Source organism: Microcebus murinus, chromosome 25 (assembly GCF_040939455.1).
Source record: "Microcebus murinus isolate Inina chromosome 25, M.murinus_Inina_mat1.0, whole genome shotgun sequence".
In the NCBI taxonomy this organism is placed as follows: Eukaryota; Metazoa; Chordata; class Mammalia; order Primates; family Cheirogaleidae; genus Microcebus; species Microcebus murinus.
The window spans coordinates 17,391,877-17,413,746 of record NC_134128.1 but is presented as its reverse complement, the minus strand read 5'-3'; the positions used below and the strand labels follow the sequence as shown (position 1 = coordinate 17,413,746).

Here is a 21,870-nt window from a genome sequence, read left to right as displayed (position 1 = left end):
TATTCAAAATTCTATGGATAGAAAATAATAAAAACTACCTGCTATCACAACATGCTACGGCACAGGTGAATTTAAATTTTTTTTTAATGTAGGATATATATTGTTAAGTAGAAAGGAAAAATGCAAAAGAGTGTGTGTATACATATGTATACATATACACATAGTACAAGCTACTCTTCATATAGGAAGAAGAGAGTATTAAAAACTATACATGTATCAGCTCATTTGTGCATAGGATATATATGAACCATAAAAGAGAAACTTATGAAATGGGTTACTTAACAGGGAATAAACAGGAATAGGGTTGAAAGACAGAGGGACTAGGAATATACAATGTAATAATGAGGCAATGACACTTTTCTGAGTCTATTTTGCTGTACAGCTCTGACTCCTAGAAGCATAACAATGACTCGATTACCTAAAACAGAAATAAATGACTAAAATCAACCAGGATGGCAAGGTGAATGGAGGGGAATGGGGACAGTAGGAACATCGAAAATGGCACAGAAACAAATAAACCTAACTTGGTTCTGAATGAATAACATGACCACACAAAATGGGGCAGGGGAGAAAAGAACCAGCCTAAGAAACTTAGGAAAATTCTATTTTTACCATTTAATGTAAAGCTAAAGGCAAAAGAACTGTGGTGCAAATATTACATTCTAGTTAGTAAATTTGTTTCTCACAAGTGTATGATTTAGCAATTTTCATTCTGCAACACACACGACAAGGAATGAACAAAAAGAGTAATAATATTTTGGATGATAAAAGCCAATGATCTCACAAACAGAAGTTACAAAGGAAAAGCTAGAATAAAACTCTGTGGTATGACATTGAAATCAGAGTTATCAAGATGAACTCGTGAATTTTTTAAGTAGCTAGGCAGGTACGTTCACAGATAGGTATAGACAAACATAATGTGTGTGTGAGCATACAAATATAGAGTTCCTAGCTCTATCCATTGAGAGGCTCTAAAGCCAAGACATCCCAGTGCCAAAGAGCACATCTAGCACCCAGATCTTAAATGAGAACTACATGCAATGTGAAGTCCTTGACAGGATCCAAGGCCAGAAAAAGGACATTACTAAAGCAAATGAACTAGGATCCTTCTCCAGCAAATGAACCAGGGCTCCTACGAAAAATGGTTGATTTCAGGTCTGGGGTAAGAGAAAACATCTCATGAGCCTGGAAAGCTGTGTGATGTCAAAAAGTAAAGTACCCCAAAATTTTGGCAGCACAGCAAAGGGAAATAGGTGTCAACCTGAAGGTGTGCCCAATGCCCAAAGCCAAAACAACTTGTAAACAATAAATAATGCCAGCATCGGATCATAATCCAAAGACCAAACTCAATATCCATGAGTCCATAATGACATAAATAAATGAATAAACGGTGGAGAATGGACAGCTGTTCCCCACTGTGGCTTTCCAAATAATATATAGAGAAGGAATGATGGAAACAGAATCATACTTGGCAACCTCCACAGTAATAACTGTCGCAGGTAATATCTACCAACAGATACTAAAATTAGTGGGTGAAATAGGATGAGAAATGGTATATCTGCATATCACAAAATGTATTCCCATAAGATACGTTTTAACTAGAAGTGGGAAAACAGTATCTTCGCAGTGGAGAAAACTGGCAGACACCACCGTACCAAGGTCAATGTCACCAGTAATGAGACGCAGCAACACCTCCGGCCATGTGATACAATGCACTGAGGAAGATATAATGTTACTTCTTGGTGTTCCTGCCAGAAACAACTTCCATCTAATCATGCGGAAACATCAAGACACAGCCAAATTGAGGGACGTTTTAGAAAATACTACTCTTAAGAAGTGTCAAGATCATGAAAGTAAAAGATAATGAAATTGTGTCAATTGGAGGAGCCCAAGGAAAAATTAGAACTACATGCAAGGTGAAGTCCTCGACAGGATCCAGGGCCAGAAAAAGGACATTAGTAAAGAAGTCAAATGAGCTATGAAGATTAGTTGACAGGACTGATTCAAGGTGAGTTTCCGACTTCTGATAATTGTTCTATAATTATGTAGGATGACAGCACTAGGAATAATAGATGAAGGGTATATGGAAATACTCTATGATTCTAACTTTTCTGAAGTATAAAATTATTAAGAATTTTTAAATGTTATAACAGCATTATAAATACTATAAAAATACAAATTCATTCTATTTCTTCTTATAACTAAAGCAGTTCTTAAAGCACTAACATACTTCTTAAGAATCCCAGAGTATTAAATTTCTAAGGAACGATAATGGCTCTCACCTTGGATTATCACCCTACATTCCCAAACCTAGCAAGCTCAGCATTTAAGGAAAGAACCATGGCTATAATCAAGCTGAAGTCCCCTCCTTCTACTACCTCCAATCTAAGCTTTTTCAATGCCAATACTCCTATCATGAAAAGGACAATAATAAGAAACCATAGAACACGAATAGCACTTATAATTACAATCCCCATTTTGTAATCTTTTGTCATTTTGAGTAAACGCTATTATATTTCCATAAACATTTACACATCATCAATCCACTCATGAAACAATAAAGAAAACCACTGTAAGGTCACAGAGACATGTAGACAAACAGTAATCTCAGAACCCTGCTGAGGTATGATATATAATTAGCTGATTAAATAAGCTGGAAGGAGGTTAAGTGGTAAGAAGAAATCAAAGTAGGATGCATAGTTGGGCCATTCAACCTTATAATAAGCAACGTAAGTGGGAAAAGAAACCCTTAATAGTTATAAAAATGCAAAAGGATTTGTATGCATAAACCAAATTTTCCATATACAGAAATAAAATTAGCTTGGTATCTATTATTAACTGGTTATTGTCTCCTTGTATTAGTAGCAGAGACACCCCATTACATCAGGGATCAGCAAACTTATTCTGAAAAGGCCCAGACTATAAATACTTTTGGAGCTGTGCTCCATATCATCTCTTTCACAACTATTCAACTCACCCATTGTAGCAAAAAAGCAGCCATAGACAATACAAAAATGAATGTGGCTATGTTTAAATAAAACTTTACTTACATAAGGAGGTAGTGGGCTAAATTTGGCCTGTGGACCATCCATAGTTCAATGACCCTGCACTAGATTGCCCATCTTTCTAGTAACACACCCAATTTTTAATTTTTAATTCGAGAAATAAAACAAGGTAAACTAACAAAATTACCAAGCTCATCATCAGGATTTTGGACTTCTACACTTGAGTTTTAATATCATCATATTTTTCACAAGGTGTGTGGCTTAATATGCATTTTGATGAAATTAAGTTTTGACATTTTGGTGTTTAATTGGAAGCAAATGAAATTCACGTTTTGTTATTAACTTTTCACAATGCTGTGCTCTCTCAAGAATCAAGCCCTTTCCACAAACTGAAAATTGAGATTAAAAATTACAAAAAAAATAGAGTCGTTAAATGCCATACATGATGGAAGAGCTTATACACGTATATTAGCTTCAATAATTATCTCTAGCATTTTTAGAAAACACAAGTATTAAGAAATCTGGACGGTGTGATGAACAAATGCTGTTTGGATTTCAGTGGCAGAATCACAGTTGGTGATTTGCAATATGCCAATAACATACAATTCTACAGATTTCTTTTAAACCAAAATTTAAGTGCCAGGTGCAGATATGAAGTAATTTTGTGTTAAATTGGGAAGGATATATAATTTTAGAAAATCTATTCTATAAGAATACATATAAAAACACAGCAAAAAAAAAAAAAAGTAAGACCTTCACAAAAACACCACATTAAAAATCTCTATCATGCCCTTCAAAAAGTAAAAGAAATGTCTGCTTTTAAATTTGTGAAACGTGACTCAAATCCATATTTTAACAGATGGAAACTTCACTGTTGTCCATGAAGTGAATTGTTTTTAAAAGTTCATTTTTACGTTCAATAATTATTACTCAATCTCTTTTCTGTTCCAGCCATCTATCATGTCTCCATGAAAAAAAGACAGGCCAAATTTGGGAAACACCTGCAATAAGCTAGGTATAAATAAACATTGCCACACGTTTCCCACCTAGTTCAGGACAAGTCATTTGAATTCTCCACAACATCAGAATACTCCAACAGAAAATCTGTTACATAAACATCACACATAAATGCTTACAGACCACTTGGATCTAGGGAGGCCCCTTCAAAGCCCACAACCGCATGCTGCAGTCGCTAAGAGAAGAGAATTTGGAATCAGAGAAAGCTACATTCAAAATGAGTGTTGAACTTATTTTTTGGATGGCTGTTGGTAAATCCACTGACCTCTCAAACATATCTAAGCCATCCATTGCCCATCTGCAAAACAGGATGATGGGTGTGGCAGGTAGAATCATGGTCTCCCTCAAGTTGGCCACGCCCAAACCCCTGGAATCAGTCAATATTACCTCCCATGGAAAAAAAGGACTTTGCAGATGACACTCAGGTTAAGAACCTTAAAATGGAGAAGTTATCCTGGATTATCCAGGTAGCCCCCTCTAATCATTTGAGAAAAGGGAGAACCTTACCTGGGTGTGGCTAGAGGGAGATGTGACATCAGAGAGATGCTACATTGCTCATTTGGAAGATGAAGGAGGAGGAGCCATGAGCCCAAAAATGTGAGCAGCATTTGGAAGGCAAGGACAGAGATCTTCCCTAGAGCCACCTGAAAGGAGCACAGCTCTGCTAACACTTTGATTTTACCCTAGTGAGATCCATATCAGACTCCTACCAAACAGAACCAGAAGTTAATAAACCTGTGGTTATTTTAAGCCACCAGTTTGTGCTAATTTGCTACGGCAGCAATAGGAAACAAATGCAACAGCAACGCCTCCTCTCCTAGACTTGTGACAAACAGAAGGTGTATCAACATTCACAAAACAATAAGCACACATTTACTATTATTAGCTTTTATTAAATTATATTGTGGTGGTTGATAAATATATATTTTGTCATGGTTCTACAAACCAATAAAAAAAAGGAAAAAAAAATAGAAAGGGAAAGAAGCCTTGCTTAAAATGCTTTGTTCGACATATAACACCACAATGAGTATCTTTCACAGATGTTCCACGCCCTCCATTTCACACTGCACAGAAAAACGGAGACGTGTTTACTATTTCACCTTACAGAAAAGAAAATGAAGGCACATAGAGATTAATCTGAGCAGATTTTAAGTAAGTTTAAAGTACAGAATGAATCTGAGATTGGAAAGCAAATCTGACTCCAAAGACTATTTTCTCCAAACCCTCCTGCCCCTGGAATGTCTAACACATGAACAGCACATCCTGCTTATGGAACATCGAACGTGTCAACAGCACAGCCCACTAGGAAGGTACAGATCATGGTCATCTGCAAGGCTTTGGAGAGGATTCTGTTTATTCTTGATTACCAAAAGTAATAATCCACCTTATCAAGTTAACACAATTGGGGGTAACCAAGATAGTCACAAACAATTCCATGCTGGTGACATCATCACTCTGTCTTAGCCGGAGATCTTAAAAGAATCAGAGGAATCCGCAGATTCTGCCTTCACCCAGGAAAATGATAGGTGACTTAAGTCTGTGGTCCCCAACCAGGAACCGGCTGCACAGCAGGAGGCGGGGACAGTGCATGATCAAAGCCCCACCTGCGCCCACAGCTGCTCCCCATCACTCCCAACACTCCCATCACCACCCGAGCCCGTCCCCCATGAGATCAGCAGCAGCAGCAGATCCTCATGGGAGCCCAAACCCTACTGTAAACTACACATGCCAGGGATCCAGGTCACGCTCCCCATGAAAGTCCAGGGCCCAATGGTCTGAGATGGAACTGAGGAAGTGACACCCCCCATACACACAGTCTGTGGAAAAACTGTCTTCCATGAAACCAGTCCCTGGTGTCAAAAAGATTGCAAACCACTGACTTTAAGTAACTAAGTGAGCTCTGGAAGACCTCGAGGCTGACACTCCACACATGTGAGATGCCGTATTTTTGCCACATCCCCTAAGGAATGTCTCCCTTTCTCCTGCTTTCTTCTCCTGCTTTCATCCCCTAAGGAATGTCTCCCCTTTCTCCTGCTTTCTTACAGGCTGAATATATCCAGAAGGGTGGATTACTGTAGATCTCGTGAATGTCCTTTAGGTGCTCAGTATTAATATATGAAATTGTTTGGCAATGAAATAAAGACAATTATTTAAAAGGCATCACATTTTTGACCCTGAAGAAAGTCTAAAGAATGTGGAAAAATACTAAAAATGAGAATACACTTGAAGATGTCTCCACAATCCCCTTTTCATCTAAGAAACATGAGTGTCCTCACATGAATATACCAGATTCTACTGAACCATTTGGCCTACAAAATCGAAACAAAGTCAACAAGAAACAAAACAAAGTGTATCTCTGAACGGCAGCAGGGAGATTTCATGGGCAAGTCTGCCTATAAAGAATGACAATAACAGAAAACTCAGAACTAGGAAAGCTATAGCCTATTGCAATACATTTCTAAAAATTAACAACAAAAATCAAGTAGTTGGATATACAGGTATTTTAAGTTTTAAGAGAGACTGCTTCATATAACATATAATTCTAAACTATCACTATTCCAAAAATCGTGTTGCCTTCTGTTAAGTTAATCTATGAATTATTAATCATTAGGACCACACATATCAAAACTTTTAAATTTTTCTGTCCTTTCACTTAGGGATGTACCGGAAAAAAAAAAAAAAAAAAAAAGTTAAGTTAGAGCAAGTACTTGGGCTTCTGAATCCCCCTTTATCCATCACTTATATTTAAATAAATTTCATTTACACTTTTCTCCCATAAAGCACACTTGATAACCTGTGGTACTTACATAAAGGAAAACTAACCAGACCCTGATGCGCTTATGTAGATTAGCATAGTGTGTTACCCAACATAAAAGAAAGGAACCTAATGAGATGAGTCTTGAATGGCACCATTTCAAACAATGCACCATGTAAGAGAAGGCAGGGCATACCCATTACTACGTGAATGGCTCAGGAGGCCGCCACCACCACCATAAGATCCTACCTGTCAAAGGTCACCTGTCAACCAAGAGCAAACAGCATCCTTTAAAAAGAGATAATATTTCTTGGTCACAGATGCCTAATAGAGATATTCTGCTCCATCTGGGAATTACAGTGAAAGATATTCACCTAGGATACTACCCCTCTCCAGCCTGGATGCTTATATTTCAGAGCTGAGATTTCATTCCACTATCCCTCAGGGTGACACACTCTATCACCCACTGAGCCTTCACACTAATTAGATTCCCAATTTAAGAGTTATGTTCGACTAATAGCCTTGAGTATGTCAACCACAAACCACAATGAAAATATGCAAATCCGGAGAGCCATAAGCTAGCTGACCCACTTGTCAGATATAATGTAAGCCCCTCTCATGCCCCTCCCCGTCATAAGCACGGCTGTTCGATTTGTACCCATCCATGAGGTTACACCTAAGGCGTAAGTATTAATAAAAAGCAGCACAGCACAGTCAGACAGAGCAAAATAATACTGAAATTGGCTCATCACACACAGATAGGTTGACTCCAAATTGGAGGAGGTGGTACCAGTTGTGATTTTATCATGAACACATGCAGCTCCCCCTCCAAGACGCCGTGGCAAGACTGGGAAATGGGCAGTATGAAACTCAGAAGCAAATGTAATGATGTAACAACTGATTATTATGTAGATACACAAAAAAAGGAACTAAAAATCAATCTGGAAGCTTTCTGATGACTGAATCTACTTTAATGACATAGAGATGATACCAAATCTTTGATCATCCTCTGAACCTTACTTGCTGCCATGGTTCATTAAAAACTCATTTAGACAGAGCTGGTGTTTTACTGGACAAATGGGCAAAACGATAGTGAAAGGATCTATCTGGGCCAAGGATGTTCGGTAATAACAGTAATATTAGCTATACCAATAAAAACTCACTATAGAAAAACTTTAAATGTTAAAAATTAATCCTGTGATTCGTCAGCATTTTAAGAATTAAGTACATTTCATCTAATTCTTTCTAAAACAGTCCCAGGGGCCAGCATGGTGGCTTCCTGCTTATAATCCCAGCATCTTGGAAGGCCAAGGCAAGATGATTGCTTCAGACCAGGAGTTCATGACCAGCCTGGGCAACATAGAGAGACCCCATCCCTACAAAAAAAAAAAGAAAAGCCAGGTGTGGTGATGTACACCTGTAGTCGCAGCTACTGAGGAGGCTGAGGCAGGAAGATCACTTCAGCTCGGGAATTTGAAGTTGCAGTGAGCTATGAAGACACCACTACACTCTAGCCTGGGCAACAGAGCAAGACCCTGTCTCAAAAGTAAATAAATAAATGCTACTTTTCCTACCAAAAGCTAAGAATGGCAAAGTGTTGGAAGTCCTTTCCCCGAACTGTACCACGAGACTCGACTTCAAATCTGCCTCAACCTCCAGCTCCACAGTGTGAGATACCCGAGCTACTCCTCCTCCATGGGTACCCTACTCACCTTGCTCCTCTGCCAACCTTCCACCATATATTTATCTAAGAGTAACATGTGGAAATAGGATTCAACAATATGGTATTTTAATCTGTGGACGATTTAGCTTGACAATATGTGTTCCATGTATTCAGAAACAGCTGCATCAACGAACAACAGGTCAGAGAATCCCTCAAGAGTAACTCCTTCGATTAATGCTGTAGTCTCAGGGCTGGGGATTTAAGTTTAAAAATTTACTAATCAAAAGTCCAACATCAGGAAAGAAATAGAAATGGCATAATGTGATAAGCCAACTAAACACACCCACGCGCGCGCGCGCGCACACACACACACACACACACACACACACACACACAGGCTCTCAACGCCTTACTCTAAAAAATCATTTAAAAGACACTACCAAAACCCACAGCACCAGTCATGATGTTACTTCAACTTGAGTCAGCAAGTGTGAGTGAAATGATACTTTCCACCTTCTTCCTACACTACAGGGGCCACTGCCTCATTCACTTCCAGGTCTAGGTCAACACCCTCTCCTCTCCCAGCCCCTGACCCACAGTGCTGGGGGACAGGCAGCTGGAATGTGAGTTGCTCAGCTCAGAGACCCAGCACTGCAGTTCCCACCAGGCAGGATCACTCCCTGCTCTCTGGCTCACCTGAGTTTGTGCCTCCATTTGCTGTGTCCACCAAACAGCTGAGCGCCTCACTCAGGAAGGCCCTTACTTTTTGTGCTATCTGGGTATATTAGAAGCCAGGGACTGTTCCATGGACCTGGAAACCTTGTCTCGATGCCCACAGGCCACCCTCAAATCCTCCTTCTCAAATCCTCCTTCCACCATGCAACCAGAAAGATACAAATGTTTAGATGCAAGGAAAGCAGGGGTCCCATTTAAGCCACAATCGCACTCCCCTCCCAGTTTGTACAGTGAAGCTCTGAGCTCGAGTTTGTATCAAGTGTCTTCGGGAACACAGCTGAAATCAGCCTATGCCTCTCATCAAGCAACACTCACTCACATTCACAACTGTGCTTAATCAACCCATTCCTGATCCCATTGTTGAGAACAAAAAAAAATGACTCATCACTAAAATTTCTCGCTAGTCAAATCTGGTGAACTATGTATTTTTAGTCAATCAGCAGTGGAACACTTTCCATTCTAATATAGAAGTAGGAAGGATCACTTCCTTAGTTCTATATTTTGCCCATTATGTTTAAGATTAAAAGTACTAGAAAAGAAAACTTGGCTGCAGCTCCAGTCAATCAATCGGAAGCAGGAAGTTCTGCAAAGTTAAACACTTTGCACAAAGTCACAGAAAACATCTCTGCGCAAAGTTAGTCCTACAGCTCATGCAACAGGGCTGAGCAAATCATCATCCCTGGCATTTAAAGACAAGATAATATTTCCAACTCAAAGATCTAGCCTTGTTTCCAAGGCAACCTGCCATTTGTACAGGGGACTCACTTGGGAGTTAGCAATCCCTTTAACTGCTGACTTCACCTTTTGAACAAGACCTTCAGTGATAACTTAGCTTCCATCTAAAAGCACCATCAAAAAAATGAGAGCAGTTTAACTGTTTTAAAAGAGGAAAGGAATTCAGATGATTCTATTAAGACTAGGAGGAAAAAAGGATTAAAAAAAGTGTGACCTAAGCAAAGAAGAAAAAGGTAGAACTGAGACTTGCTGCTTAACACTGATCTATTTTCAAATTAAGGTGCATCAAACCCACTACTTCTGTTCACTCAACATTCTGAATGTAAGTTCAGTTTAACATGATACATTATGGAAAGTCTGTCTTCATTCTGACAACTGCAAGCCAATATTAGCAAGAGATCAAAGTTCAATAAATTTGTTTTGTAAAATGTAACGCTAATGTTACAGTACAAAATGACTTTCAGTTTCATTTGCATGCAAAAAGGAAGAGCGTGATTTTTAAATATCCGCCCAGGGGCAGAGATGGAAAACTTCAAACATTTTTTGACTCCTTTTTTGCTACTCTCATTATTTCAATACCTTCTACAAAAGGAGAGAGAACAGTGTCCTTGGCATTAGCCTAAATTATCTCCAGTATGCAATACAATGCTGATTAAATTAGGCTCATTTTAATCAGCTGGCAGGTTTATTCAAAAAGCAAAATAAAATTCTTTTATCAATTCTTCATTAGTATACCCTGTTTAGCAATGTTTTTTGGAAACGAGAACACAGAATAAATACTAATTGTGTGTAGATTGTTTATGCTCCATATTTGACAGGTAAAAGAAATAACTTACAAGTTCAATCCATGAATCGCTTTAATACTGCAATTTAATGCAAAACTTTTGGAAAGTAAATACCAGTGCCCTCTAATGGATTTAGCCAAGCACAAAGAGTTTGGAAATTTTGAATTTTCGAGAAAATATATTCAGAGAAAAGCCAAAGCCTCCACTTGCCTTTCATCTGCTTCTCCCAGAAAACATCCCCACAGGTAACCTAAAACAGTTCTGCAGTGCACTCCACTCACCTCATTCATTACAAAGAGGTTGCTAATCATTACCAGAAGGTCGCTCCTAGAGGGGACGACTTCAAAGAGGTGACTTACCTACCAGCTGTGTGACTCTGGGCAGTTTCTTCAATTCTCTGGGCTCGATACCCATAGGGTTGATGTATATGTTAATTTAATTAAGACAAATTGCTCAGAATTGTTCCTGCAAATAGCAAGTTCTTAATAAATGCTATTATTATGGTGGGAGCAAGTTCCAAGAGATTAAGGTTATAAACACAGGTAGATGAAAAGGTACTAGGTAACAAGCTAAGTCCTATGAACTTTATCTTCAAAACCTCCTTGAACGCACTGCGACATAGTTTGCATCTATTCTGCGCAAGGTTTCAAGGATATGGAGGAAGGACTAGCAGGGAAAACAGTCACAGCTTGTCAGTCCGATAATGAAGAAGTCACAAGGGCCTAGACTAATGGAAAGGCAGTGAAGTGAAAAGACAATTAAAATGTGTAATTATTAAAATGCAGAATGGGGATTGACTTAAAAGATTTGGTATATGGAGGACGGGGGCCATTATAAAGGACGGGAATGAATTTTAGATGTCTAGGTTTGCGGCTTGGGTGACTGGGCAGAGAACAAGGACAATCAAGTTTGGGACAGAAGATGATGCTTTCAGTTTGAGGTAAAACTATGACATGCTCAGAATCTAATTCCTGGGAGACAACTGGAGATGGGAGTCTATGGTGCAAAGGCTATGTCGAGGCTAAATCTATATAATTGAGTGATGTCCTCACGAAGGTATAACTGAAGCTATGGGTTTAAATAAGGACCCCAATCTGAACAAGGAGAATGCATGGAAATCAGGACCAAACCCTGGATAAAGCTGAGACTGCAGGATTCCCTTCCCTTCCTCCCATCCCACTTTCAAAGGCATTTGAGAAGAGCTGACCAAAAAGTATAAGTAAATTCAAGGAAACAGGTTTTCCCAGAAAGTGGGAAAAGACAAGTATAACAGAATAGAGTGATCAGTTGTACTTAAACGCCGCAAGCAGGTACATTAGCACTTTCTCGAGAGAAGGTTACATCAATACATATTTTCGACAGGTAGAACCCAAAATTATTTCACACCAGGGCTAAAATACAGTTGTCCCTTGAACAATGGGGGGTTTAGGAATGCCAATACCCCACAGAGTCAGAAGTCCACGTGTAACTTTTGACTCCCACAAAGCACAACTACTCATAGCCTCCTGTTTAACGAGGGCCTGACCAATAACATAAGTCAATGAACATATTTGGAATGTTATATGTGTTATATATTGTATTCTCTTATGATAAAAATAGAGAAAAATGTTATTAAGAAAATCATAAGGCAGAGAAAATATATTCACTATTAATTAAAGGGAAATAGATCACCACAAAGGTCTTCATCCTCATTGTCTTCATGTTGAATAGATTGAGAAGGAGGAAGAGGAAGGGTTGGTCTTGCTGTCTCCAGGTGGCAGAGGCAGAAGAGGTGAAGGATTTGCAAAACTTGGTGTAACTTTATGGAAATACACCATAATCTCTGACATTTTTTGCTTTTTCATTTCTCTAAAAATGTTTCTACACAGTACCAATCCTTCTTCCACTATTTTATTTAGTTTCAGTGCCTGCATCATAGAAGGGTCCATTGTCATAAACGAAGTGAAAAATAGTCCTAAGTAAGTGGAACCCTCTTCCAGGTCATCTAATGTCCGTTTTGTCCTCTGGCATTGCTTCTTCCACATCATCTTCCTCGTCATCTGGCCCTGGTTCTGAAGCACTCATCTCCATCGAGTAACCTTCTGTTAATTTCTCTGGTGTGGTGTCTTGAATGTCTCCAAGATCCTTATCTTGAAATCCTTCACCACCCCTTCCCCCACCTTTATGCCACATCCATGACCTCTTTCATGATTTTCTTAATTGGCTCTGTTGCAAATCTTGTGAAGTCATGCACAACATCTGGACAGTTTTCTCCAGCAGAAATTTATTATTTTGGGCTTGATGACTTTCATGTCTTTTTCTGTAACAACTATGGCATCTTCAAAAATGGCGTATTCCTTCCAGACTCATGATGTGCTATCAGGGCTCTTTTCCATGGCGTTGACAACCCTTCCCATAGAGTATCATGTGTAATGAGCCTTAAGGGTCTTTATGACCCCTGGATCAAGAAGTTTAATTAGAAACACTGTGTCTGGGAGCAAGTAGATACTTCAACACCTTCAGTGCTTAAGTCATAGAGTTCTGGGTGGCTGAGGGCATTGCCCAACATCACAAGAACCTTAAAAAGGCAGCCTCTTACGGGCCAGGTACTTCCTGACTTCAGGGATAAAGGATCCATGGAATCAACCCAGAAAAAGTGTTCTCATTATACAGCCCTTCTTTTTGTAGAACCAAACAACTGGCAGTCAGTGTTTGTCTCTTGCCTTCAAAGCCTGGGAGTAACCCCAGCAGTATTGATCATAAATCTGACTGCATATGCACAAAACAGCAGAGTTAGCCTATCCCTACCTTGAATCCTGTGCTTGTTTCTCTTCCTTACTAATAAATGTCCTTTGTGGCATTTTCTTCCAGAATAGGGCACTTTTGTCTGCATTAAAAACCTGTTCAGGCAGATACCCTTTCTCTTCAATGCCTTTCTTACTGGCACCTGGGAACTTGGTCAGCAAAAGCTGCTGCTTCTATTGTCTGGACATTTTTTAACCCAAATCTCTAAAAATTATCAAACCATCCTTTGCTGGCATTAAATTTTCCAATGTTAGATCCTTCACCTTCCTTTTGTTTTCATGTTTTATATGACTTCATTTTTTTCTCCAATCACATTAGAATCCATAGGTATGCTTTTCCCTTAGCAATCTTGCACCCACATAAAAGCTGCATTTTCAATATGAGATAAAAAGGTATTTCACAAAAAGTGCAAGGCTTTTGTGCCTGCTGGCATACTTGCAGCAATGGCTTCATTTTCCTCTCTTTTTTATGATGGTCTTTAAGCCGGATTCATTTATCTTGAAATGGTGGGCAACCACAGCTGCAGACCTCAATCTATGGTACTATCAAGCAATTCAACTTTTTTTTGTAACATCATGACTTTTCTCTGCTTTTCTACAGAGCGAAAGCACTCCAGCATCACTAGTGCCATTTCATACAGGTACCATGGTATCATTCAAGGGTTATGGTGTTACACTAAACATGATGAAAAATACAGGAGAACCAAAAGTGATGATTTTTTACCATGATGTGGAATTTACTAGAGAGAAGAACTGCTCACAAGGGAGATGATTATGGTCATGAGATATTTTGAGCAGATACTTGAAATACTTGAGCTCACCACAACAGAAACAGGAGGTAGCTACAAAATTACTACAGTAGTAAATGTACTACAGTAAATTTTACAGTTATGATTTAATACTGCATCTTTGTGTTTATTTACATTTCTCTCAGCTGCAAATACTACCACCTATGGTCTATTTGCAAGTATAAGTTTTTGTATATATTTTATGGTAGTAAATGATAAAATAGACTAGCATCTACATATATTTTATGCAGTCATAACTTTTTCTTGATTTTTTTCAGTACTTCTAGGTTATGCAGTTCATCAGTTTTTAAAAATTGTCACAAATCTCCAAAAAATTTTCAAGCATATTTATTGAAAAAGATCCACGTATAAGTGGACTCACACAGTTCCAATCCATGTCACTCAAGGATCAAATGTATTTTCAATGATAGTGGATAAATATTAAAAGAATACAAATAAACAATTTTAGTTCACTGACATACGAAGAATAGACAAATATTTATTCAACACTAAGCACATGAATTCATCCTTGCAATATGTTTATCTTAACAGATAAGAATTCTGTAAACTGTTCTTGATTTTCTCATGAAAGAGTATTTCATTAATCTTAGTATCCCCGCCCTGCTCCTGACCCAGAAGTGCTCCAAATAAAGACATGATGAATTAATATCACTTATCATGTCTACTTTGCAATCCCTGTGAAAAGTGTAGGCAAGTTAATATAAAGTGGACATCATACTCTAACCTCACCCCTTTGCTTTGACCCAGGAAATCAAGCTCCTTTTACCACCTGCAAGAACAGGAAAAGGTAACTGGGCCAAGCACATACATCCAAGGAAAGATGCCAATTACCCATGTCACAGTCCTACTTTCCAACATTCTAAGGAAAGATCCAGATCTTCATCTCTGAAGCAAAAAGCGGGTCTACACCCACTAAGCGCAAAATCTCAGGAAACAGTAGATACATGCAAAGCAAAATGCCAGCTCATATCCTTGCAATCTCTGCCCTCTCTGCCTATGGTTCCCACCTTTCCTTAGTATCGAAACTCTCATTTCTTTTATTTGGAGACAGGGTCTTGCTCTGTCTGCCCTGGATAGAGTACAGTGGTGTCATCATAGCTCACAGCAACCTCAAACACCTAGGCTCAAGCAACTCCTGCTTCAGCCTCTCAAGTAGCCAGGACTACAGAGGTAAATCCCCCCTTGCCTAATTTTTCTATTTTTAGTAGAGATGCGAGTCTCGGTCTTGACTCAGGCTGATTTTGAACTCAAGTCATCCTCCCCCCTTTGGCCACCCGTCCTCATTTCTAATGATACAACTTTGCACCAGCTTATAAGGCTGTGGCTCATCACCTATTTCATCTGAATTTATTCTTTTAGCCATACCACGTGCCCACTACATGCCAGGAACTGTGCAAACCACTACTTATAGACCACCTTGATAGTTTAATAAACCTATGAATGAACTTTCTCCAAGGAAAAGTGCACAGAGGTATTCAATTCTGGATATACTTTCAGCAGATTCACAGATCCCTGCTCTAAGATTAATTATAAAGAATAAACACCACATTTTCTAACATTCACTTAAATATCAATGAGCATTTCTTTTAAATTCTATCACATTATTCTGACATCACAAAGTTACACATTAGTCAGGACAGCTCTCTCATAAAACTAAATCTGACATTTAGTAGAGTGCAAATTTCTTCTAAATATCTTCTAATTCTCTTTATGTATACACTATAGTATGTCTTCCAGTTTTTCTGCCCCATCTTCCTATTTTACTATACAGTCGAGCATCACTTATCAGTGGGGATACAGTCTGAGAAATGTGTTATCAGGTGATTTTGTTGTTATGCAAACATCATAGGGCATATTCACACAATCCTAGATGGTACAGCCCACCACACACCTAGGCTATATGGTACAGCCTACTTCTAGGCTACAAACCTGAACAGCATGTTACTACACTGAATAATGCAGGCAACTGGCACAAAATGCTAAGTACTTGTGTATTCAAAATTATCTAAACATAAAAAATGGTACAGTAAATATATAATCTTATAGGACCATCATTGTACATGCAGTACATCATCAACCAAAATGTCACCGTGTGGTACGTGACTGCATGAACACTGAAAGCCAAAACCTACAAAAATAAGCAGTCTTCAATTCCTCTACATAGATTAGAAGAGAATCATAACACAAAATTCCTGAATATTAAAAAATGTGATTACAATGATAGCAGCAACAATAGTAATCACAGTGAAATTAATGGCAACAGCACCTTTTTCTTCCTGTTCTTAGGTCTTTTATATGTAATCTTACTTAGTCTTTCAAATATTAAGAGTACTATTGGCATATCCACTCCATACATATGTGATCAACACTTCTAAGTGTCAGGACTGCCCAGGTGCATAATCACTGCCTGAACACTGCCCAGCGCAAGGCCCAACTCAGAGCCAACAGGCTGATCAAGAATAGTCACATCAAGGAAAATCACTCACTTTTCTAAACATACTATTAGAAAAATGTTTCCTTGTAGAAGGTCCTGAAAACCTCTCACGATCTTTTAGAAGACACTGGCCACACCAGACTACCAACCACCACTGTGGAACCCTGGTTTCAGATCACACTGTTCTTGGTTGAGCCTTTGCAGTGATTCCTTCCGTTCCCCTCGAAGGGGACGGTGGCCACAGCTCACCACCCTGCTCTCCTCGACACAAGTCGACACAGTCAATACACTGGACAAGACATAATGGATTTAACACATAACTGTATTCACGACCAAAAGGACTAAAAGAAAAAGGGCTGAGGCTTCTAGGTGGGTAACTGAGCAAAAGAATGATTAGGGCTGGAGGGAAAAACCTGAATAGGGCAAAGTCAAAAATGAAAATGTAAGGAACTCTTCTAAGGTAGTGATTTTTTCTTTTACTTCAAGACCTGAATATCGTTTTTGACAGAGAATTGAGCTATTTTCTGTGCAAAGAAAATAGAGAACAGAAAAGCAAAAAAAAAAAAAAAAAAAAATTCTGATGAGGGACAAGAGAGACAATGATGAAGAAAGCAAGGACAGAACTAGAAGAGAACAACGAGGAAATACCGACCAAAGCCAAGGAAACGTTGTGTGTTTACAAACTTGAAGGCCAACCCAGACCTTGACCGCTTTGGGGCTCATACTTGTTAACAATTTTATCTCTGAAACCATAAAAAGTGCTGGAAATGTCTTAATGACCCAAAAGCTGGAAACCACTCAGACGACACAATCACTCTCGTATGTAAGAGTCCCCATGGACCACAGTAAAGAGGCGTGACAGCAAATTAAAAGGGAAACTGCGGCTGAGACACTTAACAACAGTTTTTATATCGTTATACTAGCCTGAAAGAAAGCAAAACAGAAACTCAAAAACTGGCCAAATTAGTGTTTACTGCAAAACACATCTCTGATTAGACAATTAACATCAAGACTGACTAAAAATAAAAACAAGCTTCGTGTAAACAAACCATTAATAAGCTGTTGCTTTTTCTTTGGAAAAAGAACATTATTTATAAGTTGCTGCCACCTAAAAATTGACCTGATTTAATGCCGTCAGACAGCGAAGTACACTTAGACAAGTGGCAAATGATACAGGAAAAGGCACTTCACCAACTATGACACCTCATTCTAAGTGTAACAAATGTGAACAAAATAGAATATTGCGCAAGATCATAAAATCTTTATATACTTTTCACTCAAAAATGGGTAAGGCTGAATTATACTTCTACATAATGTGATTAAAATATAAGTTTGATTATTACTGTCCCCCTTGTAAAAAGATAATATTATGAAAGGAAAAAAAAACCCTGAAATTGGCAAGTCAGAGTGCCTAGTATCAAATTTTCCCCGCAGAGCCTAAAAAAACCACTAGTGAATCAAGAATTCAGGGCCAGGCGCGGTGGCTCATGCCTATAATCCCAGCACTTTGGGAGGCCGAGGTGGGAGGATCCCTTGAGGCCAGGAGCTCTAGACCAGCCTGAACAACATAGTGAGACCCCCCAACTCTCTGTAAAAAATAAAATTAGCCAAATGTGGTGGTGCATATTTGTAGTCCCAGCTATTTGGGAGGCTGAGGCAGGAAGACTGCTTGATCCTAGGAGCTGGAGGCTACAGTGAGCTATGATCACACCACTGCACTCCAGCCTGGGAGGACTAGCTCAATTTCCTAGTGGATTCATTTCTAGAGGTTCCCACCAGCTGACGTCCTTCCAAGATTCACAGGTGTATATATACGCAGCTGTATAAAGATATGGATAAGGACTGAATAGAATCTAACTGAAGCTGTCTCAGTCATAGGAATTTAAAGAAAATAAGCTCTACAAAGTCACAGGAGCCACTATGCCAAGCACTTTGGGAAATGCGTTTCCATTACTGGATGCAAGATTATATATATTTACTCGCTTGGTGAGTATTCACATTTTGCTACAGAAATATCAATGTTTTGCTGCCTGACACTGCCCAACACAAGGCCAATCTCAGAGCCAACAGGCTGATCAAGAATAGTCACATCAAGGAAAATCACTCACTTTTCTAAACATACTATTAGACAAACGTTTCCCTGTAGAAGGTCCTGAAAGACCCTCACGATCTTTTAGAAGACAGCGCCCACACCAGACTACCAACCACCACTGTGGAACCCTGGTTTCAGATCACACTGTTCTTGGTTGAGCCTTTGCAGTGATTCCTTTGGTCCCCCCTAGAAAGGGACGGTGGCCACAGCTCACCACCCTGCTCTTCTCGACACAAGTCGACACAGTCAATACCTTGGACAAGACATAATGGATTTAACACATAACTGTATTCACGACCAAAAGGACTAAAAGAAAAAGGGCTGAGGCTTCTAGGTGGGTAACTGAACAAAAGAATGATTAGGGCTGGAGGGAAAATCTTGCATAGGGGCAAAGTCAGAAATGAAAATGTAAGGGTTCTGCCCCAGACATCACAGGTGGTGTTACCACTTATGCTACATATTCCGTATTATTTTCCTAAATCAGAAGAACTCTGGATTCTAACATCTGGCCACAGTGACTGATTCCAGGTATGGTGTCGTGGAGCCCGAGTCGTGTGCCGGGGCCAGGGAGGACTGGGTCGTGACAACTGATTGTTAGGTATTTAGGAATTTTGAAAGCCAGTTATTATGGCATCCACTATTAAAAATTAAATTCTATAAACTTACAGTAAATTAAAATCAAAGGTAATAACTGCTTAAAACTCATTCCTTCCAAATTACTTTATCGCACTTTACCACGACAGATGGTCACGAGTTTACTGATGTCTGCTGCGGCTGTATGGTGGAAACACCGCATGACTGCCTGCCACTGTGTGTCATCCAACCCCACACTCGGTGACCACACGATGGCATCTTCAATAGGCCATGGGGGGGAGTATTTCTAACACAGAACTTGGCAAACACTACAAAATAGCCCCCACTCCCTCTTTCGCCCTCACCAGAGAGAGGTTATTAAACATTTACCAACACAACACAGCTTTTGGTGCTCTTGAAACTACGGAGACAAAGATGAATGCGTGACTACCTTGTGGATCTGACTGTCTAGAAGGAGAGCTAGAGAGCACCACAGATAGCGTAGAGGTTGGAACTGGGGGGGCCAGGCCCCTGGAACAGAAGTTTCAGGAACCACAGTGCTTCCTGCCCAATGTCTGCTTGGCCACAGGTCAACAAATCGTGCAGGGACAGCCACCTCCTCCTTCCCAGGGCCATCGGTGAGAGTTATGCTCACAAACACTAGCATGGATCAGAGCAGGGATTCCTGTCCTACTAGTCCTTGCGACATCCATGGGGCCTAGAACCATGTCTTGCACACAGCAGAGACACAGTAAATATTTATCAAAGGAATGAATCGTCCAAAGCACCCTTGGCTCAACACGCACAATATTTCAAATCCTATGAGGTAAAAAAATTGCCAAACACACCATCTGCTCAACCTCTTCTAGCATGAGAGTTCATGGGAAAAAAAGACTACTGCAATGTATGTATGAAGATCTAGATACATAATGGTTCATTTACTTACTGGTTTAAATAAGTTTTTTTTATTGACTATGAAATCTAACTATTACTTACAATATTGTTTCAAAAAAAATTCTACAGAATTCATTTTAAAATGAAGTTTTGGAACACAAACCCATCCCTAAATTGGAGACATCAAGCTTAAATATATAGTCACCATAGCAGGTTTTCTCAAAATCCCACAGTCTTAATTTAAGATATAGATAATTTTTTTTAAAAAATCAAAAAATTAAAGAGTTAAAACATCCCATAAAGACATACTGAATATAACAATAAGTTTCTTTTCCAATGCTTAACACAGCATTTAACAAGTCACTTGGAGGATTTCTTATTCATTGCTTAGGGAGAAACCTTCATCCTGTATGTAACTGCAGCATAATATTCCATACATGGTATATTTACAAGAAACACAACTTGCTACGAGAACGGAAGGACTTCCAGAGCCCTTAACCACCTGACACTATAAGTGCTTTCTTTAGAGAAATGAAAATTTAAATCTCTGTAACCTGCAGTATGAGACTCATAGAGCCACCTGCCAAGATGGAATATTCTCTGCAAGAGAATAAAATTCTCTCAGTTCTATGAATCCTCTGCAGATGAATTCTGAATTCATAGGAAACCTTCACATCTGAGTCTTGTACAAATCCCCAAGCCCAAGAAGACAGGTTTCGTGCTTACAGCATAACCTGACTCCTAAACAAAGGCAGCCACGTATTCAGTCCACACCTCTGATGGTCTGTCCTGGGTGCTACACGTCAGGTCACAGGGACAGGGGCCACTAGGCAATTCCAGTGCCTCCACGACAGCTGTTTTTCAGAATCATCACTACACATGGCATCTCCAGGAAGCCAGAATAACTAACGTAACTTTAGTCTTGGTGTACACTTTAAGAAAATCCATATAGATTGAAAATAGTTCATCTTTACCCCTCACACATGTTTAAGTGAATACTAAGTGTCACAGGGATCGCCCTAGACAGAAAAATATGCTTAGAGTAATTTTTAAATAAAATGGTATGGAATGAACAGAATGGAATAAAACAACATAGAAAGTATCAATGTACAATTCAAGTAGTGAGGCTGTTTGGGGTGTGAGTGTGTATGTGTGTGCCTTTGTTCATGGGGTGGCCAAGGGAAATGTATTTCTTACTTTAGGGAAGCATTTCTCAATGAGGGGCAACTGTCCCTAGAGGACACTGGCAATGTCTGGAGAAACATTAGGTTGTCACAATCCTGGGACAGTATTATTAACATCTAGGTGCAGAGATCAGGGAATCTGCAAAACATCCTACAGTACACAGGACAGTCCCACACAACAAAGAATAATCTGGCTCAAAATGTAATTAGTGCAGAGATTGAGAAATCCCTTTAGAGGACAGTCAAAAAGTTCAAAGCTGGCCAAATACTGTGGCTCATGCCTGTAATGTCAACACTTTAGGAAGTCAAGGCAGGAGTATCAAGAATTGCTTGAGGCCAGGAGTTCAATACTAGCCTGGGCAAGATAGCAAGACTCCAGTTTCTACAAAATACTTAAAAATTATCC

General features: G+C 39.3%; 1 protein-coding gene across 20 annotated transcripts in view; it reads right to left on the bottom strand.

Annotated features, from left to right (window-relative positions):
- Window positions 1-21,870, bottom strand: part of PARD3 (par-3 family cell polarity regulator) — a 575,331-nt gene that overhangs the window by 347,425 nt on the left and 206,036 nt on the right. The gene's annotated exons all lie outside the window — the stretch shown is intronic.